The 16,579-nt window shown below is 40.6% G+C and overlaps 1 pseudogene; it reads left to right on the top strand.

The window, feature by feature from the left end:
- Positions 1-16,168: 16,168 nt before the first annotated feature.
- Positions 16,169-16,287, top strand: LOC145409397 (5S ribosomal RNA; annotated as a pseudogene).
- The last annotated feature ends 292 nt before the right edge of the window (positions 16,288-16,579 follow it).

Below are 16,579 nucleotides of genomic sequence, written 5' to 3'. Positions count from 1 at the left end.
TAATGGCTTTGTCCCATCGCACTGATCGTCATTTAATTTCCATTATAGTCCTACTTTAGGCTATCCTCTTTGAACCTTGACTAGATTCCAAACAATCCAAAATGATCCTCTTCCATAAAGTCACCTCCTCTCAGTATGAACCAACTCAAGGTTTTATCTTTCCTAAAATCTGTCTCCCTTGTTTTCCTACTCACCAGGTTTAATTAAATCTAACTTCCAAAACTTCTTCGTTTATAACCCCCTACCCCTTCCATAATTCCTGAAGTCTTGCTATCCCTGAAATAATTCATTTCAAAATTTTTCGCTCACCAGCTATGCACTTTCCATCTCGAGCCTGCAGTCAGCTCCACCTCCCACCCATCACCACCACCCAACCACCTTTCCACTGCTCTTCCACAACCAAGTTAGCGCCTAAACAAGTGTGGCGGGGTGGAGGACATGTGAGTTATGTGGGGTGGGACTTTGGTGGGTGTGGCAGGGTGGAGAGCTAGGGGCAGGGTAGCTAGATATCAGACGTAGTTAATTGCTGGTGTTATGACGTGGAGTGGACGGGGTTGTGTGTGTGTGTGTGTGTGTGTGTGTGTGTGTGTGTGTGTGTGTGTGTGTGTGTGTGTGTGTGTGTGTGTGTGTGTGTGTGTGTGTGTGTGTGTGTGTGTGTGTGTGTGTGTGTGTGTGTGTGTTCTATTTATAAGGTCCAAGCCATTATGGTTGATATATATCACAGACTCGAAGGGGGCTCTGTCGGTAGGTAAGAGTGGACAAAGTACAGTAGTGCAGAAAATAAACAGGGTGACATGGTATCATGAAGGGTTTAGTAGTACTGCAGTTCAGCACAAGGAATTTCATTACACAGAATACTGTCAACGGTTAACTGAAAGTGTAGACTTAAAGAGCAAATTTTGTGGCAGAGATAGAGGATGAGTACTTGAAGTTTGAGGAAAAGATAGATGAGTAAGTAGACTGCGAAATAAGAGAGGGCTAGGGTAGTATGGCCAACTATGGTATAAAAAAGGAGGGGGGGGGGAGGAGAGTTAGGAGAAAAGAAGGGTAGAGGAGAGATACACAGTGCCTGACACCTCCAAAGAGTGCAGGTGCGATAAAGATGAAAGTTAAAGATAAGTTAGGGAGGACGGGCTTGAATCTACAAGCAGAGAGAGTGGCAAGTGAACAAGGGATGAAAGACCAAGGCAATGTATGCAGCACAGATCATCATATAAGAGGAGTGAAGATGGCTTTTAAAAACACTACTCCAGCGGTAGGTAGTCTGCTGATCGCTGGCCTGACCCGGTCCGTAGACCTAACCTGACTGGCCCGCCAGTATACTCCACGAATTCACAAAACTATTCCTGTTTTACACTTAGTGAGTGAAACACCAATGTCTTACTGGCTGTTAATCACTATGGTAAACACTAGTTATATTTAGTTTGTTCGAAAGTGTGTGTATTCGAACAGACTTCAGCTCAGATTAGGAGGCTATGACGTGCTACACCCAATGGTCAGTGATCCAACACTGCCAGATGTGCAAAAATTACTGCCCAATACGATCATTATGTTCTGTTTGATAACGAGAATATGCATGCAATTTATTTAATAACCAATGTAATAACCAATGATTATATAAAAGAAATGTCTTTATTTAAGCTGGTACAACGATTTTGCTCAAAAAACGACAATTAAAAATGCTGCCTTCCTCCCCCCCCAAAAAAAAAAAAAAAAAAAAACATTATTGGCGCCCACTATCAGTCTACCAGTCGCTAGTAAGGTTAGGTGAGTTGCGTCCGTCAGCAGGCTTGGATTAGCAACTTGCTTCTATTTTTACCATGTTTTGTTTCCTATGTTGTTTTGTTTCCTATGCTGCTGTTCCTATGTGTATTGTATGCTATGTCGTTCCTTGCTATGCTGTACTTTTTTGGGGGGAAGGGGGGGAGCTCAATAAATGTTTTGACAATATGCCTAACTTCTCTTTCTTATATTTTCAGTCACATTATGGCAACAAAACGTAAAATGGTGGATTCTGAAAGTCCAGTGTTCCAAGAAATATGGACAGAAAAGTATTTCTTTATCGAACAGTCGCCAACCAGTATGATTGATTTGTCATAAATATGTACCTGTCAATAAGAATTTTAATTTGAAGAGCCACTATGATACAAAAGACAAGAAACACAGTGAGGTAACTGGTCTGATAAGAAAAGGCAATATTGCTATGATGAAAGCATGTTTGGAAGCTCAGTCCTCAATATTTACCAAACAAGTTGCAGACTCAGAGAGAGGTACACGTGCCAGTTATGCAGTAAGTTCATTAACAGCTGATAAAACGAAACCATTCACTGAGGGAGAGCTTGTTAAAGAGTGGCTGATGGCCGTGATAAACATTGTTTACCCAGAAGAAAATGAAAAAAAAAAAATCTAACATTAGGCTGTATGCGAGAAGGGTAACAGGACGATTTGATGAAACGTCTCCTGATTTAAAACAAGCACTAAGTGACTGCAGTGATGTATTCCAGTATTTTTTTTATTGAGCTCGATTGAAGTACTTGCGCAAAAGACACTGACAACTTGCAATATTTGTTCGAGGTATCAACTCAAAGTTTGAAATTTTCGATAAATTTGTACAGCTAACACCCTCTTAGGAGTACTACTATTGGAGCAGACATTCTCGAAGCTGCGCTAACCAGTTTAAAAGACATGACTTTAGATCTCTCAAAATTAATTGCAGTAACTACAAATGGTGAACCGGCCATGGTAGGTGAAGGGAAAGGTTTTGTCGCACTTCTTGAAGAGTACATGAAAGAAGCAGGATATCAAAACAAAATTGTCAAGCTGCACTGCGTTATTCATCAGGCGGCTCTGTGTGCTATGGTTTTAGGAATGCAAGAGGTACTGAATGCTGTTAATTTGATACTATCTCGAGGTTGAAATCATCAACAATTTCAACAGCTATTATTGGAAGTAAAAGTTCAGTTCTCATATTTATGTTCGCTGTCTCAGCCGAGATGCTATGTTAGAGAGGTTTTATGATCTTCTGGAAGAGATCATTGAATTTTTGGAAAGGAAATATGTAAATTCGAGTATGACAATGCTTCGTGATCCCACATGGATCTCAGGTCTTTGCGTTTTTTAGTGGATCTTATTTCCTACGTAAATGAAGTGAATTTGAAACTAGAAAGACGAAATCAACTAGTGAATGTACTCTGTGAACATATTGTAGCTTTTAAGACGAAGCTTCGACTTTCGGAGAGCCAGCTTGAAAAAATAAGTTTTGCTGATTTCACAGCATTGTGGAAAGCTCAACCCGCCAACACTTCCAAGTGTGTGGCCGTTAGCTGTGAACTCAGAACTCAGTTTTCCTCACGTTTTGCAGATAGTCGGTCACATAAAGATGATTTCAAGTTTTTTGCTACTCCTTTGATGTGAAGGTAGACCAAGCTCCTGAAAGTGTTCAAATGGAACTCATTGAGCATCAAAGCAGCGAACTGATGAGATCAAAATTCCATACAGAAGAGGTCTCCATATTGGAGTTCTATCAAAAGTATGTTCTGGAAGCTGGAATTTATCCAAACATAGTATAGCACACCGAAAAGTATGGCAAGTATCTTTAGAAGTACTTACATACTTGAGCATCTCTTTTCGAAAATAAAATTCACAAAGTACAAGTTCCGCACGCAACTCAGTGACTCGTACTTGAATGGAATACTCCATCTAGCCTCATCTAGCCTGAAACCAAACACTGAGAAACTTTCGCGTGTGAAACAGCATCAAATATCACTCTGACTTTCATTGCCTGTAGATTGGCAATATGACTGAACTGAAATATCAAGGTAATTACTAAGTAATGTGAATAGATATTTCTATTCCACGTGGTAATTGTTTTAATGACAATTATTTCGTTTGGTTCCAATAAATTAATTAAAAAAAAAACATTTATTCAGTAACATATTTAGGACATATTTAGAATTAATATTATTTTTATTTAGGTATATGCTTATATATTCATATTCATATTCTTCTTTCTCTTATTATTATTGTTACGTCCCAGTCCCACACTGCCACAGGCTCCAACAACACTAGTACAGTACAGGAAGGACGTTGCCCAGTGAGTTGTTGTTCTTATGGTCAACCTTAAGGTGTACAGCACACAAGATCAGCTGAGGCGAAAATAAACACTAGCTTCTTAAAGTTCACTGTCTTTATTTTCCAAATTATTCCACTTAATGCTTTTCAACTTCACTGTTCTCACAAGCGCTGGAGCTATACACACTTAACTAACTGCTATTACAATTAATGCTTGCCAACACTTCACTGTTAGTACACTTAATGCTTGCCAACACTTCACTGTTTGTACACTTAATACTTGCCAACACGTCACTTATTACACAAGTACCATTGATATAAGAACTTCAATAACTCGTCACTGTTTGCCACTGTATTTACAAATACCGAAAGCATACAATCTTCACTGACACTACACTGACTCTGCACCACATCAAAACCGACTGCACTTCACTCAAACTGACCTGAAACCCGACTGCACTTTACTCAAAATAACTTGACACCTCACTAAACTTGTAATAATCTCCACCCCATCTTATAAAAGCTTGCATTGTTCTAGAAACGTCTACATTCTACAAGTATACTCTCGATGGGCAACAGTTGCCAACTCGGAAACAGCCCAAAACATGCCAGTGTTGTCTTACATTACATAACACTCTAAATCATTTACCATTCGAATTTAAACTACATAATTTAACAAGCAATCACTTAAATAAAACATTATAAAGAAAAAGAGCACAAAAATAAATGCATAACTTACGAAACAACTACGCTCACAAACACCAGGCAAACTGGCAACTCTGATGACTCGTACCGGAACTTACGGTACGAGAAACGTCTCGAAGGTACGAGACTACCTAACCGGCAAATCATCCTTCATAACATTATTATCATTATTAGAGGAGAGGGATGTAGTCTTTAACAAAAGCAAAAGATCTGTCCCGCCAACTGAGGAACAGAACAGTTCCGGCCCCCAGTCCACCAAAGGCTGCCGAAGCCTGCACTACTCGGTATGAAAGAGCAGCGAAATAGATAACAGAAAGCTGGGAAGAGTAGAGAAAAGCCAAAGTAGACGCACGAGGTATAGAATGATGAAGGAGGATATAGTACTGTGGAAAAAAGGTAAAGCATCAGGCTGCTGGATAATCAGGAACACACATGGAAAAAACACCAGCACTAAGCAAAAGAGGAAAATAGGGGTCAGATCAAGCAAAGCCTGACAATGTGGTTTATCCAACTACTACCGCGTAGGGGAAGGTAACTGAGTTGAAAGAGACTATTTTGGTACACTGGTACCAATGCAGAGCAAAATATCTCAGAGTACAAGAGAGCACAAGACTATATGGTAGGGTAGGGTAGGGTAGGGTAGGGCAGGGCAGGGCAGGGCAGGGCAGGGCAGGAAATAGCAGGGCAGACATGTATGGTACAACCTACATAAAAAAAAGAAAAGAAAAAGAAAAATCGCTGAACGCAATTAGCAATGGTAATATTTTTTTTCTTCAGTAATTGGGGACTACTTGACATTTTTCTATATTACTGTAATTCACTTCTTTCACATGGGGAAATTCATGGTGAGGCTGGAAGGAATGTAGGACAGAAACAAGAAACAGATCGGCGAAGCAAAACGATAATGACAGTAGACAGTGATATGTTGGTTACTGGTAGGACTGACAAAGAATACAGATGATAAAGGAGAAATCAGTGATAACAGATTATATAATGGTGTACACGTGCCAATGACTTCCAAGTTTCTTCCCATTTACAACAGATACATTCAATACTGCAAAGTGGAGGAAAATCACATCAGCTTCACAGGCAGGAATGACGCTATCAATTTTTTTTTTATTAGTGTAGACTTATAAGCAAGTAAGGACGCACCAAAATGCCACCCATTACTAGGAATGACTGTACTAGCCTCACGTTTACTTGTGTTATTTTGGAAACATCAGTGGCTTATGAATTGCCTGTACCAAAATGACTTAGGCTCCGCTTCGCCTTTCCTCTCGCGGAGCATTACTGGACTCTCCACTCCACTCCCCCCACCAAATCCTCTCTCTCTCTCTCTCTCTCTCTCTCTCTCTCTCTCTCTGTCACACACACACACACACACACACACACACACACACACACACACACACACACACACACACTTACACAACAGCAGTCCATCTCACCTGGTCATCGTCGCTGATCCGGAATTAGGAGAGAAATCATGCAACTTTTGCTGTGATGTAAATAAATTAGATGCTGTAAGGTCTCTGGGTTGTTTATGATGTATTCGTGGTATATTACATGGTTGTGCTGTTCACATGACGAGGGCGGCGCGTTGTTGTGATGATGCATGGTGTGTAACCACTGGATATCACACCGCTAAGGGTGTGATATCCAGTGCTGGCTGCCAAATATTTCATCACATTCCTTTCTAATATAAGATTATAGAATACTCTCTTGTGACGAAGGATTTTTGGTTACCACGTTCTAGCTATCGCGAGACTTTTTCATTCAGCCTAGAAAAGGCCATTGTTCCTCTGAAGGTTAACCAGTTCAGTGAAATGATGCATTTATCTCATTTGGCACCTTCAGACGATGGTACTTAATATAGGACAGACCTTTGCTACTGACGTGGTTAATGAAGGCAGTATCTGAAGTCTCCAGTTCGAAATGTCTACACTGAAGTGAATAAATACGTTTGTAAATATCAGCAACAACCAAAAATAGAACATTAGACTTAAGTTGACATTTTCTTGATCACGTAAATAATACATGCTCACGGATATCATGTCATTCATGAGGCTGCTACCCTTTACCATTAAAGATTTTTCAAGAAATAAATAAATCGTCTGCAGATACAAAAAAAAAAAAAAAAAATGGCATTGATAAACCACGATGATAGTGATCATTGGGTGTACGACATAGCGCATTTCCTGCCTATACCCCAGATTTTACTGACTAGCCAGCCTCACCCGGCCTCAGCACCTGTCACTCTTATGGCCATCCCACACCCGCTCTCCCGCCCAGTGCCACGCTCCTGCTCACACCCTCCTGGCTGCGCATCGGGCACCACCTACATCAACCTTAACTTGGTGGAATTTTCTGTTCTGCAATCTCATTCCTGTATCTTAATGACAGATTAAGACACTATTACTGCTCAAAATCATTTTTGTAATGCTTTTTCTTGACAGATATAATACTCAAATGCTAATCCCTTGCTTAAGTTTAGCATCAGTCCGGGACGATTGCAGCTTTGGGTTATGTTTAGTACAGAGTTTAGCAACTCTCACAGCAACACCAAGCACCCCTGGATTTTTATTTACCCTGCCCCATCACCTACTTACTTACTGCTGTAACATACTGTTTGTTGGTTAATACACACACACACACACACACACACACACACACACACACACACACACACACACACACACACACACACACACACACACACATCCATGCTTGGTACAGTACACTAGCGAGAACATTCTAAATTTTGACAAATGTCTGAAACCAAGATCATTATCACAAATACAATTATCAGTATCACCATTTCAAGTGTGATCAAAACGACCAGGATGAAGAGAGGGTGTATAAGGTAAAATGCCATAAAACCGGTCGTATAACAGCATCATAATTATTTTGATAGAGTGTGAGTCAAGGGATGGGATGATTATAGAGTGATGTGAAGGGAAGAGTGAAAGTGAAGTGACCGTGTGGGGAAGGAAGTGAGGGTGGGGTGAATGTGGAGGGGATAAAGTGAGGGTGAGGTGAATACAGAGTGAGAGAATTGAGGATGGGGTGAGGGTGAAGGATGTTGAGTGAGGGTGGAGAGAGTGGAGTGATAGTGAGGTGAGGGAGAAGTGAGGCTGGGAGAAGTGGTAGTCAGGTTAGGGTGGGATGAGGGTGGATGTATAACCACATGTGTTGTTACTACTAAGAGCAACCATCGGACACAAATACATCACTTTCTATTTATTCATTACAACACAAGCATGCATAACACGGGAACGCAGACTACTTAAATAGGATTTAGTAACTATTTCCTTAAACGAAGAGGGTAATAAAAGTCTTATCTCAGAGAATGCCGAAGAATGGGGAGGCATCAGATATTGTTGAGGTCATATGTAGACATGGTTATGAGAGAATGAATAACCTCTTTGTGGGTAATACACCACAAGCCTGGATGGTGGAGTTGTACCGAAGACCAAAAACAGTATGACTGTACCTTTCTACAAATGTAAATGTGATCCAGGCAACTCCTTAGACCATCGTGGAAGAACTTTACTGAATGTTGTATGTACTGCAATATATATGAACGAATGGTCATAAAGGTACTGAAAATATAGGAAAATCTGGTACGTAATATATAGGGTGATTTACGTAGTGGGTGGCGTTGTGTTGATTAAATATCTGCAGTACGGCTGATACTGTACAAAACATGGTATTGGGCTGCGGGTCAGATCAATGTATCTAGAAGAACTGTAGAGCAAGATATACTGTGAATAACTACGAAAGACCCTAAGTACTTACGATGTGAGTGGAATACTGCTGCATGCTGTAAAAATCTATTTTGAAGCAAAGTATGTTATGAGTGACGGTAGATGAACGGCTGCATCAGTGGTTCAAAGTAAGTGTTAGGGTGAGAAGCAAAGTGCGTAATGAAACACAGATACGACACTAACAATTGCCCCAATACAAAACATTATCTCAAAGGACCACGCTTTCAAGAAAATGAAGCTGACTTACAGAAACAGCTTAGATACTCCCCAGATTGAAAGGCATGTGACGAACTTGTTAAGTGGAATACCCAACCACTCTTTAAATTAGACAACTAGGAAGTGAATAAAACTGGTACTCAACATTCCTAGACGATGTAGGCCTACTCTATTGCGCGATTTAACTGAAATAATGAAAACTATTATACACTAGAGCATATTTTAATTATACAGTACATGAGCATGAAGCATGAGTAATGGTAGTACATGAGTAAAGCAATAACAGAGACTAGCAAACATATTATATTGTGATAAACAATATCTTGCAGACATCTAATGAAAATTTAGCAACTAATTAGAATAACATGAAGAGGTATGTACCTGTTATTATAGGTTTGATATCAAGACAACTACTGGTGCCTATCTCATAACAATGTAAATTATTAATCAAATCTAACTTCATGTACGCAAACAAATTCCCCCAACAACTAACTGAGATTAAATAATAGTTGTCTAGGAAGCTCGACTGTCATCATTTAAACAACAAGGAGATAACTAACATCTGTTGTAGCTTCACAGAAAAATCACACTACCATTTTCATAATCATCATCATCATTATCTTATCCAAACTTTCAGCCATGTACAGTACATAAGGTGGGTTCAACTCAGAAACCAGGAAAGAAACTAGGAGGCGCCGAACATTTTGCACACGATGTACCGCTGCTTTCAGAAAGACTACACTGAGTGACAAATCAAATGCTTTCCTGAAACCCATCTACGGCATTAAGTGGCGCCTGGTGGTCAAGTGAGGTAAGACTCCCCAACGAAATGGGATCCTTTAATCCGGGAGGAGACTTTAATTTTTGCTCACATGTCACTCCGGTGCAAGTGAGGCTGGTGACCCTCACCTCAAATGTCAGGACTAATTAGCCGATCACCGGGTCCTACGGTCGTGATGGAGCAAAAAAGAAGTATATTACAGTCAGACATGTATTCAGCTGAGGTGAATCTCGTACCGATGGGATGAAAATTTTGCACTGCTTCATGTGCTTCTCCAGACACTTGCACATCGCCTAGATACTCAGTTACCATATGTCTCCACAAATATTACTTTTCATTCAGGCCTTCACCTCGTCGTGTACAGACACCCACAAAATTCTCAGATGGATTACAAAGATCCACCTTATTATAATAAAAAGTAGTAGGCAAATGCAAACCGTCTTTAAGCATCTATTATCAGTTCCTTCTATCATAACGCTTCCATGCAAACACTAAACTACAATGGACAGATACATCATACCCTTGTCGAACTCGAAGTTAATCTTTCACTCAGGGTAACCATCCTACCAGGTGATTCCTTGACATCGCAGTTCTTCGCCATGATCGGTAGTTTCCTTTCATATCATACTCGTACAGTTCCAGTTGCTTCTTCCTCCCTTTTCACCTCATTACTTTTCCCCATATGCAACATTTTCCAAACAACCGCTGAACCACACACAAATTCGTAGTCTTGAAAATAGTAAATTGTGGGGAAAATACATCAGCTTGAGACGCAATGAGTGTAACACGGAAGTAATACTACCCTGTATTGATGTAGTACTAAGGAATCTATCTGCTCAGTTATTTAATTTCCTATTTCAGGTTTGTGGAAAGGCTTCACACTGAAACACCCAAGCAAGGAATGAATAGGGAAAGCAATTAAAGATACAGATACAAACTTTCTTATTAGGAAATAACAGTGTTCTGTGCTACGACTGATGACTGGGGTTAAGTTTGATTATTGCAAAAAAAATATATTTATGGTATATAATGTGGCTGCGGTGAGGTGGTGTTCATCGACCCCAGTGACCTCTCCTGCAACTTCCCAGGCCACATTTAGCGGCAGTGTGGCGCCCTTCAACCTCTCAACTCCTCTGCCAGAATCATATTTTCACGCTTCTGACATTTTACCTGGCGTTATTGGCGGTGTAAACAAGACATTATATTTTCATTATCGAGTGAAAGTTTAACACAATGTACCCTTGAAGTTCCGTCACACTGCACTCCCAGAAAGATAAAAACCAACGGCTTTCCCGCATCTCTAGAGACCACATTGTGACATGTTCATTATTACAAGACGAACTTCATCTGCTGCTGCTTCTTCTTCTTCTTCTGTACAGGAAGGAATGTAGGCTCACTGTCTGGACTTTCGACTTAATCATTTAAATATTAGATTCTACTGCACTAGTGAATCACGTTAACTTAGGTAATGTTGAAGGAGGGGGTGGCCAAGCGATTAGAAAGTTGCTCTGCTATTAGCAAGAACGTGAGTTTATGAAAACAACTTCACAAATACCACCACACCAGCCTTGAATGAAACAACCACAAAATATATTCAGTAGAAATGGTGGGTCTTTGCGCCTGCTTGATTCAGCTGCAGATATCATCAGACAGCAGTACAATGTGCACAGCCACAGATTAACCACCTAAATATGTCTTCCTTGGTCTGTTCTTCTTACACCGACTTTTTTTTTTATTTTTTTAATTCAGCTTAACCCGCCGCGTGCCGGACACCCCAGACATAAAATGGAACCCCAGTGCCGGCCAATTGTCGATTTTTTTTTAAAGGTTTAAATAATATATTTTTTGGTGTGAAAAAAACGAATACGACCATTAAAAGACTCACCGGAGGCTAGAAGTGCGTTTTCTGAAGTCTCCGGTCCGCCCCTCAGGTGTGGTTCCCAGAAGAACTGCAGCAAAGGTCAGAGGAACCTCATTTTCTATGAAGGTAAACTCAGGTATTCTGGTCAATGTTACTCTGGGAAGGTCTAGGAATGTTTTTTACACTTTTCAGTTCACTTCATATGCATTTTTTTCTTCACTGGATTTCATACAGAAAGCATCTTTTTTCCCATATAAATCACTTAGTACTAATTCAACACCTGTCACCTGTCACGTATCTCTCTCACTGTGCATCCTTTGTCTTACATTTACAGTAACTTACATGCAACTTTACTTCAATATGTACTGCACTTCTACTATTGGTAAATTATTTGCAACATGCCTTCAGCATACACAGACACTGTAAGAGTATTTCTGAGTGTCTCACTGTGACCACATCGTCTTACACTTACGATAACAACATTACTTCACTACACACAGTCCTTACACTTATGAGAAAATATTTACAAGAGTCTTTCACTGTCTTACTCAATAGTTTTGAAGAGTGTGGTACTCCTCAAAGCAAGGATAGATGCACGGACCAAGGTTGCATTGTGCACACAAATACCTAGAGTCCCATCCTCCCACTCCCCCGTCAGTTCCTCCTCATCACCATCATGACCTCCCTCATCCAAGGGCCGTGGGAAAGCGTGGGGAAGTGTGGGGAAGGAGGGAAAAGTCTCACTGGAGGTGCTGAGAAGTGTGGGGGATAGGGGAACACTTTCCCTCGATGTGCTAGGAAATGTAGTAAAAGAAGGAACACTCTCACGAGATGTGCTGGGTGTGGGGAATTGGGGAACACTTTCTGTAGATGTGCTGGGTACTGGGAATGGGGGAACACTTTGTCCTGAGATGCTAGGGCAGGCTGGGTCACGTGGGTACAATGGATAGCTCGGCGAGATGACTCAGCCGCATCCCTAGCCAGTGGAATATTCCCAAATCTCCCTCTTTTCCTCCTAACACTTCCAACCCCACGTGGGGAAAATCCTTGGCTTCCCCAGCCACCCAGAATACTAGAAGCCTCACCTTCCTCCTCTGAATCCTCCTCCTAATCACGTAAGGCTAGGCAACGACATGCTGATGGCCTCATCCCTCGGGTACTAGCATACGCCACATACCTGGATTTCCTTGGTGTGGTGTATTTCCTCCTCACTAGTACTTTCATCTTCTGGTTGCACTTAATAATCTTGCATGTTGTCGTCAACGTCGCTTTTGCCAGTGTAGGGCACCTTCAAGAGCTCCTGAATCTCCTCATCAGAGAGACTGCGGCGAGACATGACTGTACAGTATGAGTGGTACAAGCAGAGTGAGGCAGAGAGAGGGCAATGACTCAGCGCATGGGTGTATAGGCCTGAGCACCTGAGGCAATGTGGTGGAAGAGTTGACGTAACATCCTCACCAATTTTTGCACGCCTAGTTTGAAAATTGCGCTCTTTATGATTTTTGGAAAAAAAATTATGTTTTAAAACGACACTGGCACTGAGTGTGCAGTTGTGTAATGCCGTTTTAAATTGGCACTGGCACAGGGCAGGTTAATAGAAACTTTATGAAATGGAGGTGCTTGATGCAGCCTTCATTTATTCTATCGGTACAAAACGGTTTTGCTCAGTAATAAGAAAAAAGAAAAAAGAAAGAAAACAAAGAAAAAGAAAATGAATGGAACAATATAACACAAAAGGTGTCATCATAGTGAAGAGGTTAATGAATCTGCTGGTAAAAGAATCCTACAGGTAGGCCCTAAGTATACAAAGTGTGCCAATATTTCTTTTAAATTTACACAGTTGGTGAGAGAATGCCCAGAATCTCCACCACAAAAAGATATCCCCCAGAATCTGAAAAATATTCAGAGTAAAGAAATTCCACGTGGCAATACAAAAATTACGGTAAAAACGGTTCCTTTGAATCTTAAGTATACACTATGTTTAAAGTGGCCAACAATTAACCGTTCTTTATATGCCGAAATATTTTCAGTAATGTTTAGCGGTCCATTGGTGGAAAAATCTTATTATTTTACCTGTTTAGATTTACTGTTGGTTTCTTCAGACGATTTATGCCTCCACTGATGTGAGATTTTCTGATCTAGAGGGAACAAATACAGTGGTCATCAACCCCTTCACTACAAGAGGTTGTTCCTTAGCTGAAAAAAACATACAGTTTTAGGAAGATTGAAATATAAAATGCGAGACTGTGCTGAGACTGAAATGGTTAATTATCTTGGCGACAAAAATGTCTTAATTATTATATTCTAGGTAACACTCAAATATTATTGTCTAGATAAGGGGACACTTTTAGGGTTGGAGGCGTTATATGTGTGTAAACAGTTTGCAGACCCCTTCATTACAAAAGGTCTTTCAATAGCCTGATAAATTCATACAGCGATCAGCAGACTACAGTACAGTAAAATATGCTGCACGTTGCCGGGTTGAAGGGATTACTATTATCTCATTGGGAGTTTGGGATCAGATTCGTTCAACTTTCGGACTCATAAACACTTGGTATCTTTTGTCTGTATGTTGTAGACCATCTGTCCATGAATCAGCTGTTGGCACTTCTCTCAACTGTCACATACAGGCAGTACTCACAATGGGTGCGTTCATAAACTCAGGAGCTGCCAGTGATCACAGGGAAATTTAATTAGGAACTCAGTCAACTATTACTGGCTAGCACAGCCATACTGTATATTTTCTAAAATTCCTCCCATGATATTCAGTGATGAAGAGTACATAAAGTCTTCACTGTTGTAATCATTGTTCATTATACCAGTTTTCTGTATATGATTTACTAAGTAAAATACTGCAGAACAGTAGCTAGAATGCATAAAACGACAAGTGGCTCATCAGCATTCATCACATATTATTAGAAGTCTCGCTACATGTTTAATTTGAAACTTTATCATTTAGTTATCAAAGAGATTAATGTTTCATCGGCCAAATGCTGAAGAGAATACATATACCGACAATACGTTATAAAAAGGGCACAATTTTTGAAACCGAGATCATACGTAGACGAAGCCACCGACCAGCATCCCAAATACCGATGTTTCCAGGAAGACAACAAAACTTGGTGTGGGCATGTGCATACAATCTTCTGATTCCTATAAATATTTTGGAATCAAACGAGTACCTGTTAGCACTATGTATAGACATAATTATAAGACTGAAAGTTATATTTGATTTAAGCTAAAATAAAAGACATGTCTGGGAATGTAAGTATCGGCTTTAACCCATTAGCTCCCAGAGTTCCTGTGCGAAAGATATTGCTGGAAGGGTGCCAAGTGTACTATGCCATGGGCCAGATATGCCTCTCGTGCACCCCCGCCCCCCACAACTCTACCAAACCATTTTTTTTTAACTTTTGGGGTCACCTGAACATGAAATCAACTGGTAACAGTGAATAAACTGGGACTCAACAGCCATTTTGAACATAAGTTGCATACTACCGTCAAAAATGTTCAACTTCCGTTGGTGTCGTGCATAAAATTACGCCAGCCAAAGTAGGTAGTCTCTAACAGCTAAAATTGCTTTAATCCTATCAAGTTATATCAAATGAAAGGGTAATATCTACTGATCATCAGCACATATATATATATATATATATATATATATATATATATATATATATATATATATATATATATATATATATATATATATATATATATATATATATATACACACGAGTATATTTGCTGTATTAATAGGGTATATATGTCAAAGATCAAGGAACAGATGACCTCTTTGCATCATAATCTGATGAATCCTCCAAGAAGCTACATGATCAAACAGAATCTTTGAGCCATGATACCTTGGATGCTGTTGCAATGGACCCTGCTGGGAATGGAATCGTTAAACAGTACACGCAATTCCGAGAGTCTGTGGGACTGGAAGCTTGGGGAAAACTGCACAGCTGTGGCCGTCTTACATGGAACACGTTCGTCTTGTCCTGTCATTATTAGAAGCCGTGAAGATAAACAACTTTCTTATGTATGCTGCTTCCATTAGCCAGATGTTTCCACAGCTTTGATGGGCAAAATTATGCCAAGTACCTGACATACATCTCCGTCTTTCTCCCGAACATAGATAGATCTCGCCCTGAAGCTATGTCCTTATCGAAGTAAGGAGTAATCAGTGTTGCTCGTTCCTTTGTTCCCGGATATCACTGCGATATGGACAAGACCACGGAAGAAACTTTCATGAGACACACTAAATCCCATGGAGGAGCAGGAACACGTGCAGCAGGTTGTCTGGCCTACTCACCAACTACCAGGCATACCAGAGATGGGTTCAGACAACACATGCCAGATCACTCTATGCTGATGCCACTCTCAGTTTAGCAAATGGCCGACAGTGCTGAAGGCACAAAGCATTGTAGTGTGCGTCCCACTGAGATCAAGAAAGGGGAACTGTTGATGAGGAATACCAGAGATGCAATAAACAACTTCTTCAACCCATTCGATGCAGAGACAAAAGACCAGCTACGGTACTGATTCTCTCATCTGGAAGTGCCGGATCTAATGACATTTCAGAAGATGTTCTGAATGCTGGGTCATTGATCAACAAGCACGTGACACCTTTGTTGAGAACATTCTGTAAATGAGGCAAGACTTCTTTGAGCCAGTGAAGCGATTACACCTCAAGACTTTGGAGGACATGAACAAAGTCTCCAAATTGAATACAACCAAAAATAAAGTTGTCCAGTATAAACAACAAGGAAAAGCCATGCCACGTTGAGTACACCGCTTCCCGTCCGATCAACGAAGTTAAGCAACGTTGGGTCTGGTTAGTACTTGGATGGGTGACTGCCTGGGAACACCAGATGCTGTTGGCATCCCTACGTGTCAAGTGGGGTTGGTGGAGGATTAGTGCCCCTCCCTGTAAAACAATTAACTCTAAGCCCTTGACCACCCCGTTTGGGATACATGGCGTCTGGCAATGAATGAATGAATGAAATGAAAAGCTGCATTTCACCTGCTTCTGAAGTCTCAGAATCAGGGCCTGCGTCTGGACTTGAAGGGGTTAGTGATTTACCCGTTAACTCCTGTGCCTTAAAGCCTGGCCACTGCTGACAGATACCTTGCCAAAACTGACAAGGCAAAAGCATTCCATTATCTTACCAAAGA

The sequence above is a fragment of the Coenobita brevimanus genome, chromosome 80, assembly GCF_032717465.1.
Source record: "Coenobita brevimanus isolate Jiangsu-jjx chromosome 80, ASM3271746v2, whole genome shotgun sequence".
NCBI classification, from domain to species: Eukaryota; Metazoa; Arthropoda; class Malacostraca; order Decapoda; family Coenobitidae; genus Coenobita; species Coenobita brevimanus.
The sequence above is the reverse complement of the archived record's forward strand: the minus strand, read 5'-3'. Positions and strand labels throughout refer to the sequence as shown.